At 36.4% G+C, this 18342-nt stretch overlaps 1 pseudogene across 1 annotated transcript; it reads left to right on the top strand.

The window, feature by feature from the left end:
- Positions 1-17022: 17022 nt before the first annotated feature.
- On the top strand, positions 17023-17656 carry LOC307186815 (small nuclear ribonucleoprotein Sm D1-like; annotated as a pseudogene). Its single transcript has 2 exons — positions 17023-17197; positions 17417-17656. The product of its transcript is annotated as a small nuclear ribonucleoprotein Sm D1-like (transcript).
- The last annotated feature ends 686 nt before the right edge of the window (positions 17657-18342 follow it).

The raw sequence follows: 18342 nt of genomic DNA on the forward strand, positions 1-18342 counted from the left end.
TCTTGATTATGTTTTAATGTTATCCTTTTAGGTAGTTTTATATATAATAAGCCATCGTTTTTGGGTTTTTTTTTTTTACAGTTCAGAGATAAGTTTTTAAATATCAAACTGTCAGCCAATTGCCAATCAACAAGTATATATTGAGTGATCTCAGTGTGTATTATCAGAATCTCCAACAGTAATTTCCATAAAAATGTAAGTTTCTCCAAAAATAGATGTAAATAAATTTCCTTACTGGTCTAAACTTGCCTTTTCCAACAGATCAGCATTTTTCATATGTACTTTTGTAGATGTTTATTTGAAATAACTGCATGCTCAACATCATTAATCATTAGAGAAATGCAAATCAAAACTACAATGAGATATCATCTCACACCAGTCAGAATGGCCATCATCAAAAAATCTACAAACAATAAATGCTGGAGAGGGTGTGGAGAAAAGGGAACACCCTTGCACTGATGGTGGGAATGTGAATTGGTACAACCACTATGGAGAACAGTATGGTGGTTCCTTAAAAAACTACAAATAGAACTACCATATGACCCAGCAATCCCACTACTGGGCATATACCCTGAGAAAACTATAATTCAAAAAAAGTGATGTACCAAAATGTTCATTGCATCTCTATTTACAATAGCCAGGAGATGGAAACAACCTAAGTGCCCATCATCAGATGAATGGATAAAGGAGATGTGGCACATATATACAATGGAATATTACTTAGCCATAAAAAGAAACGAAATTGAGCTATTTGTAATGAGGTGGATAGACCTAGAGTCTGTCATACAGAGTGAAGTAAGTCAGAAAGAGAAAGACAAATACCGTATGCTAACACAAATATATGGAATTTAAGGAAAAAAAAATGTCATGAAGAACCTAGGGGTAAGACAGGAATAAAGACACAGACCTACTAGAGAATGGACTTGAGGATATGGGGAGGGGGAAGAGTAAGCTGTGACAAAGCGAGAGAGTGGCATGGACACATATACACTACCAAATGTAAAATAGATAGCTAGTGGGAAGCAGCCGCATAGCACAGGGAGATCAGCTCGGTGCTTTGTGACCACCTGGAGGGGTGGGATAGGGAAGGTGGGAGGGAGGGAGATGCAAGAGGGAAGAGATATGGGAACATGTATATGTATAACTGATTCACTTTGTTATAAAGCAGAAACTAACACACCATCGTAAAGCAATTATACTCCAAAAAAGATGTAAAAAAAAACAACTAAAAATGGAACTACCATATAACCCAGCAATCCCACTACTGGGCATATACCCTGAGAAAACAAAACACAACAAAACAAAACAAAACAAAAAAAATAACTGTATCACTTCTAAATCATGTTACCCCAATTCTCTGCATGTCCTTGAAATTCCTTTATCATCCTCATCATTGTGCTGCACATTCAGCCTTATTAGTTTTGAGCTTAATGCTGTGCAGTTTAGCTTGCTGATAAAAGCCTTACTGTAGTGTTTTTAATACCTACAGTGCCTCTGTGATTTTGCACAAATTAATTGTTCTTTTGTAGCTATTTTAGCTTTTTAGTACTTTGAAGCTGTTACTGAGGAGATAGACAAGGGGGAACTGTGGTTTACAGCACGACAGCTTAATTTACATAGGCAATGTGAAGTGGAATGATGAGGAAATTAAATCAAGGAAGAAAAAAAAAACTGCAGGATTGAAAAATATTTGTATTTGACTTGAATGTTCCAGCTTGAAAAACTACCTAAAGAGAACTACCCAGATGACTGCTGTGGCCTTTGCTTAAGTTTATCTGAACAATAGATTGAAAGACTACAAGCTCATATTTCTTTAAAAAGCAGAAACAAATAAGGTTTATGATCTTAAGCAACACTCAGTTTGAAGTAGAGGATAGGGAGATAATTTATCATATATGAATATTTTCCAGAAGGTGATAAAAGAATTATCCCAACCTGGATGCCATCCATGTATGAGAGGAAATAGAAAGGGTATCTTTTCAATCACCTCTTTTATTTAATGACTCTGATGAATACCTCACTCTCTCACTCCCTATGTATATAACTCTGAAGCAGTCCTTTTCAGATTTTACCATTTGTGCTTTCACATCTCTTATACTCCCATAAGGGACTAATAGTCAATCATGTGGAATGTTGTAATACTCTTTATACCATTAAAAGTTTTTTGGGCTTCTCTGGTGGCACAGTGGTTGAGAGTCCGCCTGCTGATACAGGGGACACAGGTCCGTGCCCTGGTCCGGGAAGATCCCACATGCCACAGAGTGGCTGGGCCCGTGAGACATGGCTGCTGAGCCTGCATGTCCAGAGCCTGTGCTCTGCAATGGGAGAGGCCACAACAGTGAGAGGCCCGTGTACCGCAAAAAAAAAAAAAAAAAGAAACAAAGAAAAAAAAGAAATTCTTTTTTGAAAATTATTTATTTATTTATTTTTGGCTGTGTTGGGTCTTCTTTGTTGTGTATGGGCTTTCTCTAGCTGCCGCGAGCAAGGGCTACTCTTTGTTGCAGTGTGTGGGCTTCTCATTGCAGTGGCTTCGCTTGTTGTGGAGCAGAGCTCTAGGTACACAGGCTTCAGTAGTCTTGGCACGCAGGCTCAGTAGTTGTAGCTCGTGGGCTCTAGAGTGCAATCTCAGTAGCTGTGGCACATGGGCTTAGTTGCTCCGTGGCATGTGGGATCTTCCCGGACCAGGGCTCAAACCCATGTCCCCTGCATTGGATACTTAACCACTGTGCCACCAGAGGAATCCCCTATTAAAAAATCTTACAATGTATTTTTTAATTAAAAAAACAAATAATTTGGGTGTTTAAACTTGGTGCTAGGGATAAAGGAATGAGCAGAAGCAGCACAACACCTACCTTAAGGGAGCTTATATACTACATAAATATAAAATCAAAGTATGAATACACAATTGCAAATTAAAACATACAAAAGTTATAACTATTAATACTAAGCAATATGATTCAATATTGTAAAAGGCTATGGCTGTGCAGATTATGGAATCAAGGAAGAGGTTAGGGTAAGAGTGAACTTAATGGATGAGGTTGTGATATCCTATGTATGATTTGGTGGTAGATGGGATTAGAGAGGTGGCCAGGCTATGGGTATGTTTCAGTGTAAATCATTTTCCATTCCCTTACTTAAATGTTTTGTATGATTTTTATAGTTTTTTGAGGGGATCTTAATATACGAGAAATGGCTGGGATCAGGGTTTAATTCATATTTAGAGTCATAATCATGAGGATGAAGCTCTGAAGCATGATTGCTCCTTAGTCATCGTTTATTTGTAGAACACTGGGCCCCCTATGAAACTGGTTCATTTACTTCCAGGATTGGAAAGAAGGTGAAGAAAGAGATGGTGTCAGGAAGAGAAGGAAAAGGTAGAAACATAGAGAAGCAAAGAAATAGAAGAGGGAGACAAAAAGAGAAGTAGAAGGAGGAGAGATGGATGGATGGATGGATGAAAGAAAGAGAGAGAAGGAGAGATGGAGAGAATTATGGGAAATATTGGTAGTGAGTAAGGATTAGGGCAAAACTGACATGAAAATTCTGATATGGAGGAAGCTGTGTTACCTGATACATAGATTTTTCCAGTTTAATTTTAAGTGATACTATTACTGCTTACTATTTTCTTGTCTCTGATTTCCCAGGGTACATCACTCTAAAGAATAGTTAGCAGCACAGCAGTTTCACTGAGACGAATACGAAATTAAAGAAAGAATAGCTGACAACACCTGTGACTATCAAAAACATTGGTTTTAATGAACATTTATTCTTAGGAAAAAAATTCTTTTGATAATATTAGTGGTTATTCACTCAGTTTTTCTAGATCCGGACATGGGATGAGTCTGCTAAATACTATGAAGCAGTTAATGTATTGATTTAAAAATGGGTCTTGGTTCTGGTGTGAATATGAGTTTTTGATTTTTTTTAAACTATATGATATGTTTTAGTAGCAGAACTCCCCAAACATCCTAATGTGAAATTCCTACATTTATTTTCACAACTTTTAAAAAGTTTTGAGCTCTCTAATATTCTGTGTGTCACAGTGATTATACTTACACATAATTTTATTTCTGTGAATTAATGGCAAAGATCAAATTAATAAAACAAGATCAGGAATAGGCCAACTTTTTCTGTAATGGGCCAAGAGTAAATATTTGAAACTCTGCACGTCATAAGCTCTCTGTCATAAGTAATCAACTCATGATTATAGCAAAAAGTAGCCACAGGCAATATCACAACAAATGGGTCTGTCTGTGTTTTATTATGAGTTTATTTACAAAAATAGAAGACCTATTGGATTTAGCCCACAGGCCTAGTTTGGCAACTTCTTTAACAACTACCTGCAAAATTTTATGAAAATTTTAAATAGCTGTAAATGCATGTATTCATTTACCCTTATATTATATCTCATTATTTGAGAGATGCTAGAGATTATCATGTAGATATCAGGTGATAAAGAGAAAGAAATAAGCAGCACATTTTTTAATTGGACAGTCTTGAATAGCTAAAAATGGAAAACAGTTGGAAACATGCAAAAACTAAGCAGTTTTGTTCATTAACTCAAACTATCAGTATTCCTGACATTTTATTAGCAACGTTTTTATGTGACAAATCTTTTTTCATTCATTACTCTGTAGTACTTATACATAGTTCATGTTTTACTACTTTTTAGGATATTATGTTAATAAAATATTTCATACCTGCTTTGAAATTACATTGACTTCTTGTAATAAAGAAGATAACTCTACCTTTGATGTTTGACCTTACATAGGCTCCTTGGTTGCCTCTCTGCTTCTTTTTTCTTTTTTTAAATTTAATTTTATTTATTTATGTTTATACAGCAGGCTCTTTATTTTTAATTTACTTTCTTCCTTCCTTCCTCCCTCCCTCCCTCCCTCCTTTCTTTCTTTTTTTCCTTTCTTTTTTTCTTTTTTTGTGGTACGTGGGCCTCTGCTGTGGCCTCTCCCATTGAGGAGCACAGGCTCTGGACGCGCAGGCCCAGTGGCCATGGCTCACGGGCCCAGCCGCTCCGCGGCATGTGGTATCTTCCCGGACCGGGGCACGAACTCGTGTCCCCTGTATCGGTAGGCGGACTCTCAACCACTGCGCCAACAGGGAAGCCCCTCTTTCCTTCTTTCTTAAACATCTTTATTGGAGTATAATTGGTTTACAATGGCATGTATGTTTCTGCTTTATAACAAAGTGAATCAACTATACACATACATACATCCCGACATCTCCTCCCTTTTGCGTCTCCCTCCCTATCCACCCCTCTATGTGGACACAAAGCACTGACTGATCTTGTGCTATGCAAGTATTTCCCACTAGCTATCTATTTTATATTTGGTAGTGCATATATGTACATGCCACTCTCTCACTTCATCCTAGCTTACCATTCCTCTTCCCTGTGTCCTCAAGTCCTTTCTCTATGTCTGTGCTTCTATTCCTTTCCAGCCCATAGGTTCTTCAGAACAATTTTTTTTTTCTCTTTTTCTTTTTAGATTCCATATATATATATGTGTGTGTTAGCATACGGTATTTGCTTTTCTCTTTCTGACTTACTTCACTCTGTATGACAGTCTCGGGGTCCATCCACTTCATCACAAATAACTCAACTTCACCTCTTTATATGGCTGAATAATATTCCATTGTATAAATGTGTCACATCTTCCTAATCCATTCACCTGTCAATGGACACTTAGGTTGCTACCATGTCCTGGCTAATGTAAATAGAGTTTCAGTGAATATTGTGGTACATGACCTTTTCTGAATTATGGTTTTCTCAGGGTATATGGCCAGTAGTGGGATGGCTGGATCATATGGTAGTTCTATGTTAGGTTGTTGGAGGAACCGCCATACTGTTCTCCATTGTGGCTGTATCAATTTACGTTCCCACCAACAGTACAAGAGGGTTCCCTTTTCTCCACACCCTCTCCAGGATTTACTGTTTGTAGAATTTTTGATGATGGCCATTCTGACTGGTATGAGTTGATACCTCATTGTAGTTTTGATTTGCATTTCTCCAAAGATTAGTGATGTTGAGCATCCTTTCATGTGTTTGTTGGCAATCTGTATATCTTCTTTGGAGAAATGTTTATTTAGGTCTTCTGCCCATTTTGGGGTTGGGTTGTTTGTTTTTTTTGATATTGAGCTGCATGAGCTGCTTGTATATTTTGGAGATTAATCCTTTGTCAGTAGCTTCGTTTGCAAATAATTTCTCCCATTCTGAGGGTTGTCTTTTCATCTTGTTTATGGTTTCCTTTGCTGTGTAAAAGCTTTTAAGTTTCATTAGGTCCTGTTTGTTTATTTTTGTTTTTATTTCCATTTCTCTAGGAGGTAGGTCAAAAAGGATCTTGCTATGATTATGTCATAGAGTGTTCTGCCTGTTTTCCTCTAAGGGTTTTATAGTGTCTGGCCTTACATTTAGGTCTTTAATCCATTTTGAGCTTACTTTTGTGCATGGTGTTAGGGAGTGTTCTAATTTCATTCTTTTACATGTAGCTGTCCAGTTTTCCTAGCACCACTCTCTTATCTTGCCTCCTTTATCAAAGATAAGGTGACCATATGTGTGTGGGTTTTTCTCTGGGCTTTCTATCCTGTTCCATTGATCGATAGTTCTGTTTTTGTGCCAGTACCATACTGTCTTGATTACTGTAGGTTTATAGTATAGTCTGAAGTGAGGGAGCCTGGTTCCTCCAGCTCCATTTTTCTTTCTCAAGATTGCTTTGGCTATTCGGGGTCTTTTGTGTTTCCACACACATTGTACAATTTTTTGTTCTAGTTCTGTGAAAAATGCCATTGGTAGTTTGATAGGGGTTGCATTGAATCTGTAGATTGCTTTGGGTAGTATAGTCATTTTCACCATGTTGATTCTTCCAATGCAAGAACATGGTATATCTCTCCATCTGTTTGTATTGTATTTTAATTCTTTCATCAGTGTCTTATAGTTTTCTACATACAGGTCTTTTGTCTCCTTAGGTAAGTTTATTCCTAGGTATTTTATTCTTTGTGTTGCAATGGTAAATGGGAGTGTTTCCATAATTTCTCTTTCAAATTTTTCATCATCAGTGTATAGGAATGCAAGAGATTTCTGTGCATTAATTTTGGATCCTGCTATTTTACCAAATTCATTGATTAGCTCTAGTAGTTTTCTGGTAGCATCTTTAGGATTCTCTATTTATAGTATCATGTCATCTGCAAACAGTGACAGTTTTACTTCTTCTTTTCTGATTTGGATTGCTTTTATTTCCTTTTCTTCTCTGATTGCTGTGGCTAAAACTCCCAAAATTATGTTGAATTATATTGGTGAGAGTGGGCAACCTTGTCTTCTTCCTGATCTTAGTGGAAATGGTTTCAGTTTTTCGCCATTGAGAATGAAGTTGGCTGTGGGTTTGTCAAATATGGCCTTTATTATGTTGAGGTAAGTTCCCTCTATGTCTACTTTCTGGAGAGTTTTTATTATAAATCGATATTGAAATTTTTCAAAACATTTTTCTGCATCTATTGAGATGATCCTATGTTTTTATCCTTCAATTTGTTAATATGGTGTATCACATTGATTGATTTGCATATATTAAAGAATCCTTGCATTCCTCGGATAAACCCCACTTAAGCATGGTGTATGATCTTTCAAATGTGCTGTTGGATTCTGTTTGCTAGTATTTTGTTGAGGAGTTTTGCATTTATGTTCATCAGTGATATTGGACAGTCATTTTCTTTTTTTGTGGCATCTTTGTCTGATTTTGGTATCAGGGTGATGGTGGCCTCGTAGAGTGAGTTTGGGAGTTTTCCTCTCTCTGCTATATTTTGGAAGAGTTTGAGAAGGTTTTGTGTTAGCTCTTCTCTAAATGTTTGATAGAATTTGCCTGTGAAGCCATCTGGTTCTGGGCTTTTGTTTGTTAGAAGATTTTTAATCACAGTTTCAATATCACTGCTTGTGATTGGTCTGTTTATATTTTCTATTTCTTCCTGGTCCAGTCTCGGAAGGTGGTGCTTTTCTAAGAATTTGTCCATTTCTTTCAGGTTGTCCATTTTATTGGAATACAGTTGCTTGCAGTAATCTCTCATGAACCTTTGTATTTCTGCAGTATCAATTGTTACTTCTCCTTTTCCATTTCTAATTCTATTGATTTGTGTCTTCTCCCTTTTTTTCTTGATGAGTCTGGCTAATGGTTTGTCAATTTTGTTTATCTTCTCAAAGAACCAGCTTTTAGTTTTATTAATCTTTGTTATTGTTTCCTTCATTTCTTTTTCATTTATTTCTGATCTGATCTTTATTATTTCTTTCCTTCTCCTAAGTTTGGAGAGTTTTTGTTCTTCTTTCTCTAATTGCTTTAGGTGTAAGGTATGGTTGTTTATTTGAGATGTTTCTTGTTTCTTGAGGTAGGATTGTATTGCTATAAACTTTCCTCCTAGAACTGCTTTTGCTGCATCCCATAGTTTTGGGTCATTGTGTTTTCACTGTAATTTGTTTCTAGGTATTTTTTGATTTCCTCTTCGATTTCTTCACTGATCTCTTGGTTATTTAATAGTGTATTGTTTAGCATCCATGTGTTTGTATTTTTTACAGATTTTTTCCTGTAATTGATATCTAATCTCATATCATTGTGGTAAGATTAGACACTTGATACTATTTCAATTTTCTTAAATTTACCATGGCTTGATTTGTGACCCAAGATATGATCTATCCCAGAGAATGTTCCATTAGCACTTTTCCATAAAACAATAACTCCCAAAGAGTTATCTTTCCCCTTACTCTTTTTTCTTTTTCACAAGAGCTCTTGTCATTGTCTAATATACACCTTACATTTACTTATTTGTTTTTTGACCCTTTTAGAATACATGCTTCATAATAACAAACATTTTCCACTTTGTTTGTTGCCAATACTCTAGCTCCTATAACATAATACATGACAAATGTTAATATGTCCTTTGTAAGTTAATAATTCTGTATATGAGAGCATTGAGGTTATATTTAATTTTTGTTATATATCTCTCCAATCTCCTTGTGGTAATCTAATATTATTCTGTATATTTAAAAAATAAATATAAGGAATGAAACATGAGATATCTTTTATATTTATGAGATAATAAATTTAGAAATTCCCATCAATAACACATCTATTTATTCCCTACTTGTTGGTGCAGCCAAATTTTTAAAAATTTTGGTCCCATAAATTATTTTATCATTTTTTTTGGATGTAATAACATTCAACTACTCCCCACATACCTTGTTCACACAAATACCCTGCTTCCTCTTCATACTTAAAATTATATAGCTTATTATTTTTCTTTCTGAAAGTTACTGAAGCAAAATACTGTTATAAATAATTCCTAGGCTTTTTCCATATATTGCCTTAATTTATAAAATAATTCAATTGTATTTAATGAAATCAAAAATGTTATCAATTGTAAAATATACCATTATTATATATACTACTAAAAAAGAAAAAATATATAATTAAAACAACATAATGCTTTCATTAGAATGTAATTATAAGTATTTATAATATTTTTTATTGTCAAGAGAGCCATTTTAGTTTTATTTACATAAATTTAGACATAGATGTAAATAAACATAATTAATATAGATAGATATCAAATAAACTGGATAGGGTACCCCTAAAATATCTTTTGAATCTTAGCCTTCCAAACACTTTTCTACTTAGAGTCATCAAATTTATATTTCTTCAGAAGATATTCTCTGTGCATCAAGATACGGATTTCATACAAAGTTTTTCACTATTGTCAACAGGAATTTTTTTCCAAGCTGTAACTCTCATTCTGCAAATTTTGGGAGATCATACTTTATCAGGCCAGAAATTTTTGTAAGATGTATTCAAACAACAGTCAGGCTTCATGATACTTCTTCAAATCATGCTTAAATTATGAGTTGACTGAAACTATAAGAGTGTGCATTTATCCATTTGGGAAAAGTACCCTAGTTTATGCAATTACAAGCAACAGCAATTATAAAATGGCTGCCTCTGGACAAGAGCGAGGGGAATTCAGAAATGTTAATATGAGAGGTCTTCAAATGGACCACATATGTCATACCACAAGTCATTAATTTTAAGAACCCAAAAGATTATATGTTAAAACCCAAGCAGATGAGGAAATTCAGGCCTGCCCAAATTAATTTGACTAGTAAGCAACTGACGTAGGACTAATTTTAAATCCCATATTCCTGCCTGATAATTTGGAATAAATTATGAATATACTTAAATTATTTGAGTTATAAATATTATGCAAAGATTTGTTTGTGTTTAAAGTTTTTTCTCATGTTAGAATTGTAAAAATATGCAGTCCCAATGATATTTCTTATCTCTTTAAAATTTTACTTTTCCTACTGTTTTAGGTCTTTTAAAATCACTGATTAGATTATGAAATAGAAGTGGAACATTTTTTTTATGTTTTATATCTCAGTTAAAAATATATATTTGACTTGGACAATTGGAAAGCCCTTACTTTTTATTAACCTAGATGTTTGATTTAGTGGCAAAACACAATCTTAATGAGAATAATCAAACTTTTTAAAAAATTATTATTTAAGCAGAGACAACTTTGTATACCTTCATTCATAGATAAAATTAAAGAACTTTACAAATAGAAAGTATTTTCCAGATATATGATATCTAGAATAATTTACCATTGTTCCAGTGAAGAATGTGTGAACTAGAAGGTCAGTAACTCAGTGTCACACTGCTGGATAGTGTCTGCATCCAAACAAAATCCAAGTCCTTGACACAAAGTTTGCTTTTCTTCCTAGTACTTTACGTGGGATGGATTATACTTGTGGATTTTTTTTCTCATGGGTGAAAGTATTTTATATTCTTCCTCTGTATATACCTTTGCCTAGCACAGTGCACTTTTATGCAATAGATATTCCTTAGATTGTCAGATGAATGAATATCTTAACCATCTGATAAAAAAAAGAGTTTAAATGGGACACTTTAGAAATACCAACAAATTTTGCCTAAATTAAATAGCATTTTTATATTTTTAAACACAGACTTTATGGCTGCTTTTGTCATTGCCTAACTATAATGATAGTCACATCAGTTATATACTTATATGTGATGTATATCTGTCTCTATCTATCTATCTATCTTTCTACATAGTGTATATGTGTATAAACACACACATGCACACAAACACACACACAATGAAATGTGGTGTAAAAGATGCAAGACTGTCTTCTAGAATATAAGTTCCTACACAATCTTCCAGATGCCCTAAAACAGTGGATGGAGTCTGGGACCTATATATAAGATATACAAGATAGATATATAGATAGATTGGTAGATAGATATAGATATACATAGTTATGTTATCTATATAGATATGTTATAACATATATATGTATATAACTAGGCTAACTATTACTATTGTTAGGTTACTTTAAAAAACAGAATCAATAAAATAAGATAAATATGCTATTCTGATTTTTGAGGGTATGGTCTTAGTGGTTGAAGTGGCTAATCTAGACTGATAGATGATTATATATCTATAATATATGTATACATATACACACACACACTCACAGAATTGGCTATCATTTCTTTATGCTATTATTGGCTCATCAATTTGAGAATTGAGAATGTTATATGTTTTACTAAAAAGAAAGTAAAAAGTGATTATTTTCTCTGAAATAATATTAAGTCAAGAACATGTTTCAATTTTGTGAACTGTGGGTATGCACTATCCAGCTTCCAAAGTTGTTATCAATGTGCTTAGCCCTTATCAGTTAAGGAAACAAATCTCATTGCACAAGTATATTTTTAATGTTTTTCTGCAATATAGATTTAAAATTGTAATGTCTTTCAATCAGTCCATAAGCAATGCTCAGGATTCCTCTGTCCGGATTCCAAAATTTAATTGAGGATTTCCTCCTTCGTTTGGGTTTTTTGACCTCACTGTGAGTGAGAAAAACATTTCCAGAACTTTTCCTAGGGGACCTTCATCAGCATCTAATTCTGTCTGATTCTTGCCCTCTGCTTTCACCTTATAGAATCTGATCTCATCTGTGGAAGCAAAAGCTTGCCTTTTGTTTAGACCTTTTGAAAGTCAAAATCCAGCATTACCTTTTATTTTTCTCTGCAAAGTATGATGTGACAACAGAGAGCAGTGAGCATGGGACACTTTTTCCTCTCATCTTCCTAAATGGGAAAAGGGTCTGTAATCAGAACATTTCTGAGGCAAATGGAAATATTAATATTTTAAAATAGTATCAGACCACAGAAAAAAGAATCTATGGCATTCATCCAACTGATATGAAAATCTTATCCATTAGGAGACAATTGGAAGTAACCTTAGTCTGAATTGTTCAGTATTTTAAGAACATAAGAAAAAACAATAGCTCTATATGACTTCCATAAGCCTTTTGTGTATATACATCGATATATATATATAAATGACAAAGGACACTGTGAATATGAAATAGAAATCATAGGGAGCAAACAATTGCAAAGAGATCAGGCCCTCAACTAGGCACTTTTATATAGGACATCATCTACCCCTTAAATTCACCCTATGTAGTAGGTTCTCTTGTCCTTGTATTACATGTAAGAATGGAGTAAAAGATGGATTTGGGATTCCAACCAGGCCTGCCTGAAAGTAAACACTGAGCTTGTGCTGCCTTCAAATGTTCAACTAAAAATTGATCAAAAATGACAAATTTGGGGCTTCCCTGGTGGCGCAGTGGTTGAGAGTCTGCTTTCCGATGCAGGGGACATGGGCTTGTACCCCAGTCTGGGAAGATCCCACATGCCGCGGAGTGGCTGGGCCCGTGAGCCATGGCCGCTGAGCCTGCGCATCCGGAGCCTGTGCTCTGCAACGGGAGAGGCCACAGCAGTGAGAGGCCCGCATACCGTAAAAAAAAAAAAGAAAAAAAAAAGACAAATTTTGTCCATTTTAATTTTTTAAAACTATAAAGGAACATTAAATGTCAAGTCTGAGATCAAATAAAAAACAATACTTTTATTTTGGAAGAATACATTGATATTGCTCATGTTAAATGGAAGTAGAGTATTAAAGTTATGAACTTCGGCCCAACTGGTCCAAATTCTTACTTTACAGCTTACCATTTGTGTGACCTTGGAAAGTAACCCACACTCTAAAATGTACTCTCCTTTCTGATATATGGGAATAATAATTTTGATATATATGCATGAGATACTGAATGTACATTTTTAAGGTGTCTGGATCATAGGAAGTACTCTATCAATGTTAATTACTGATATTATTAACTCAAAAATTTATCCTGCTATATCAGCTCTTTAATTTCTTACTCTTTTCAGTGATACATCCAACCATCTAACACCTTTAACAGGCAGATGCTTCATCTCTAGGTGGTGGTAACCACGGTAAGTCACATGGTAAGTATGAACAAGGACATCATCTCATTTCATGTATTTCTTCAGGGCTCTCCTCTTATCCTGAGTCAGCTTCCACTAATTATATATTCAACACTGTGACCTTTATTACCAACAGTTGGCATTTTGTTTACATTGTGTTTTTTTTTCACTTCAGAATATTTCCTAGACACTTGTTTATTATAGGTAAATATGAAAGCATAATATCATCTACATCAGTTCAGTATGCCTTTTCCCACTCTCTAGGATACTTGCTTGGTACTTGGTCTAATTTCTGCAACATATAGAATATACTCATAATAAGTAAAATTAAAAAAAAATATATTTTAATCAATGCTTTTCATTTAATGAGTGGAATCTCTTTCTTCTCAGGATACCTCCATCAGATAAAAGCAACACTGTTGGGAGGCACCTTCAAGATGGTGGAGGAGTAAGATGTAGAGATCACCTTCCTCCCCACAATACATCAGAAATACATCTACATGTGGAACAACTCCTACAGAATACCTACTGAATGTTGGCAGAAGACCTCAGACTTCCCAAAAGGCAAGAAACTCCTCACGTACCTGGGTAGGGCAAAAGAAAAAACAGAGACAAAAGAATAGAGATGGGACCTCACCTCTGGGACGGAGCTGTGAAGGAGGAAAAGTTTGCACACAGTAGGAAGCCCCTTCACTGGTGGAGACAGGGTGTGGTCGGGACGGCGGAAGGTTCGGAGCCACAGAATAGAGCACAACAACAGGGGTGCAGAAGGAAAAGAGGAGAGATTCCAGCACAGAGGATCAGTGCTGACCAGCACTCACCAGCCTGAGACACTTCTCTGCACACCGGCTGGGGCAGGCAGGGGCTGGGAGCTGAGACCCGGGCTTTGGAGGTCAGATACCCAGAAAAGGACTGGGGTTGGATGCGTGAACAGAGCCTGAAGAGGGCTAGTGTGCCCCAGCTAGCTGGGAGGGAGTCCGGGAAAAACTCTGGAACTGCCTAAGAGTCAAGAGACCATTGTTTCAGGATGCGTGAGGAGAGGGGATTCAGAGCACCACCTAAAGGAACTTCACAGACAGATGTGAGCCACCACTGTCAGCGCAGGCACCAGAGACAGGCATGAAATGCAAACACTGCTGCTGCATCCAACAAGAATCCTCTGTACAAGCATAGGTCACTATCCACACCTCCCCTCCCAGGAGCCTGTGCAGTCTGCCACAGCCAGGGTCCCATGATTTAGGAACAACTTCCCAAGGAGAACACATGGCACATCTCAGGCTGTTGCAACGTCATACTGGCCTCTGCTGCCGCAGGCTCATCCCACAATTCCATACCCCTCCCTCCCCCCAGCCTGAGTGAACCAGAGCCACCTAATCAGCCACTCCTTTAACCTCCTCCTGTCTGGGTGAAGAACAGATGCCAGAGGGTGAACTACATGCAGAGGCAGGGCCAAATCCAAAGCTGAACCCCAGCAGCTGTGTGAACAAAGAAGAGAAAGGGAAATTTCTCCATGCAGCCTCAAGACAAGCAGATTAAATCTCCACAATCAACTTCATGTACCCTGCATCTGAGGTAAACCTGAATAGACAACGAATCTTCCCAAAATGAGGTGGTGGACTTTGGGAGCAACTGTAGACTTGGGGTTTGCTTTCTGCATCTAAATAGTTTCTGATTTTATGTTTATCGTAGGTAGTATTTAGAGCTTATTATCATTGGTAGATTTGTTTATTGATTTGGTTGCTCTCTTCTTTCTTTCTATTTTTTTAATACTTTTTTTATTTTTTTACTTTAACAATTAAAAAAATTTTTAATAACTTTATTTTATTTTTTCTTTATTTCTTTTTTCTTTTTCTCACTTTTCTTCTGAGCCATGTGGCTGACAGGGTTATGGTGCTCCAGCCAGAGGTCAGGCCTAAGCCTCTGAGATGGGAGAGCCGATTTCAGTACACTGGCCCACCAGAGACCTCCTAGCCCTATGTAATATCAATCAGCAAGAGCTCTCCCAGAGATCTCTGTCTCAAAGCTAAGACCCAGCTCCACTGAAGGACAAGAAAGCTCCAGTGCTGGACACCCCATGCCAAGCAACTAGCAAGACAGGAACACAACCCCACCCATTACCAGAGAGGTTGCCTAAAATCATAATAAGTTCACAGAAACACCAAAACACACCACCAGATGTGGGCTTACCCACGAGAAAGACAAGATATATCCTCATTCACAATAACACAGCAACAGAACTCTCCACCAGGAAGCATACACAACCCACTGAACCAACGTTGCCCAAAGGGGTCAGACACCAAAAACAATGGGAACTATGAACCTGAAGCCTGAAGAAGGAGACCCCAAACACAGTAAGTTAAGCAAAATGAGAATACAGAGAAATAAGCAGCAGATGAAGGAACAAGGTAAAAATCTCACCAGACCAAACAAATGAAGAGGAAATAGGCAGTCTACCTGAAAAATAATTCAGAGTAATAACAGTAAAGATGATCCAAAATCTTGGAAAGAGAATGGAGAAAATACAAGAAACGTTTAACAAGGACCTAGAAGAACTAAAGAGCAAACAATGATGAATAACACAATATAAATGAAATTAAAACTCTTTGAAAGATTCAATAGCAGAATAACTGAGGCAGAAGAACAGTAAGTGACCTGGAGGATAAAATAGCAGAAATAACTACAACAGAGCATAATAAAGAAAAAAGAATGAAAAGAATTTAGGACTGCCTCAGAGACCTCAGGGACAACATTAAATACACAAACATTCAAATTATAAGGGTCCCAGAAGAGGAAGAGAAAAAGAAAGGGACTGAGAAAATATGTGAAGAGACTACAGTTGAAAACTTCCCTAACATGGGAAAGGAAATAGTCTATCAAGTCCAGGAAGCACAGAGAGTCCCATACAGGATAAATCCAAGGAGAAACATGGGAAGACACATACTGATCAAAATTTCAAAAATTAACTACAAAGAAAAAATATTAAAAGCAGTAAGGGAAAAGCAACAAATAACATACAAGGAATCCCTATCAGTTTAACAGCTGATTTTTCAGCAGAAACTGCAAGCAAGTAGGGTGTGACAGGTCATATTTAAAGTGATAAAAGGGAAAAACCTACAAACCCAGATTACTCTATCCAGCAAGAAATTAATTCAGATTCGATAGAGAGATTAAAACCTTTACAGAGAAGCAAAAGCTAAGAGAAGTCAGAACCACAAAACCAGTTTTACAACAAATGCTAAAGGAACTTCTCTAGGCAGGAACACAAGACAAGGAAAAGACCTACAATAACAAACCCAAAACAATTAAGAAAACATTAATAGGAACATATACATTTCGACAAGACAAGGAAAAGACCTACAATAACGAACCCAAAACAATTAAGAAAACATTAATAGGAACATATACATATCGATAATTACCTTAAATGTAAATGGATTAAATGCTCCAACCAAAAGACATACACTGGCTGAATGGACAGAAAAACAAGACCCATATATTTGCTATCTTCAAGAGACCCACTTCAGACCTATGGACACATACAGACTGAAAGTGAGAGGATGGAAAAATATATTCCATGCAAATGGAAATCAAAAGAAAGCTGGAGTAGCAATTCTCATATCAGAAAAAAATAGACTTTAAAATAAAGACTATTGATATTCATAGCCAGTTGGCGCTCGGTTGTTGGGTTTTGCGTACTATTGGACCAAAAGGGTGATGGCACCACTAGGATGAAGCTCGTGAGAATTTTGATGAAATTGAGTCACGTAACTGTAACCACTGAATTAAAGAATGGAACACAGGTCCATGGAACAATCACAGGTGTAGATGTTAGCATGAATACACATCTTTTTCTTTTTTTCTTTTTTTTTTTTTTTGCGGTACGCAGGCCTCTCACTGTTGTGGCCTCTCCCATTGCAGGGCACAGGCTCAGCAGCCATGGCTCACGGGACCAGCCGCTCTGCGGCATGTAGGATCTTCCCAGACCCGGGCACGAAACCGTGTCCCCTGCATCAGCAGGCAGACTCTCAAACACTGCACCACCAGGGAAGCCCATGAATATACATCTTAAAGCTGTGAAAATGACCCTGAAGAACAAAAAACCTGTACAGCTGGAAACACTGAGTATTCGAGGAAATAACATTTGATATTTTATTCTGCCAGACAGGTTACCTCTAGATACACTTGTCATGGATGTTGAACCAAAGGTGAAATCTAAGAAAAGGGAAGCTGTTACAGGAAGAGGCCAAGGATGAGGAAGAGGACGTGGCTGAGGCAGAGGAAGAGGGAGTCCTAGGAGATAATATCTCTCAAGACTACTATTTCAAAGTAACGAAGAAGAAGAAGACGTGGCAGAGGAAGACTACATGGCTAAGTTAGAAGACGGTGGAGTCCTAAGCAAATTGTGTCTCTCAAGATTATGATTTTAAAGTGATCGATGCCCTGGCTGCTTTTTGTACAGGATTTGTTTGTTTGTGGCAGTTTTTAATAAACATAAATACAGGAAAAAATAAATAGATAAATAAATAAAATAAAGACTATTACAAGAGACAAAGAAGGACATTACATAATGATCAAGGGATCAAGCCAAGAAGAAGATATAACAATTGTAAATATTTATGCACCCAACATAGGACCACCACAATACATAAGGCAAATGCCAACAGCCATAAAAGGGGAAACTGACAGTAACACAATCATAGTAGGGGACTCCAACACCTCACTTTCACCAATAGACAGATCATCCAAAAAGAAAATAAATAAGGAAACACAAGCTTTAAATGATACATTATACAAGATGGACTTAATTAATATTTATAGGATACTCCATCCAAAAACAACAGAATACACTTTCTTCTCAAGTGCTTATGGAACATTCTACAGGAGAGATCATATCTTGGTTCACAAAGAAAGCCTTGATAAATTTAAGAAAATTGAAATCATAACAAATATCTTTTGCAACCACAATGCTATGAGACTAGATATCAAT

The sequence above is a fragment of the Stenella coeruleoalba genome (assembly GCF_951394435.1).
Source record: "Stenella coeruleoalba genome assembly, chromosome: 5".
NCBI lineage: Eukaryota > Metazoa > Chordata > Mammalia > Artiodactyla > Delphinidae > Stenella > Stenella coeruleoalba.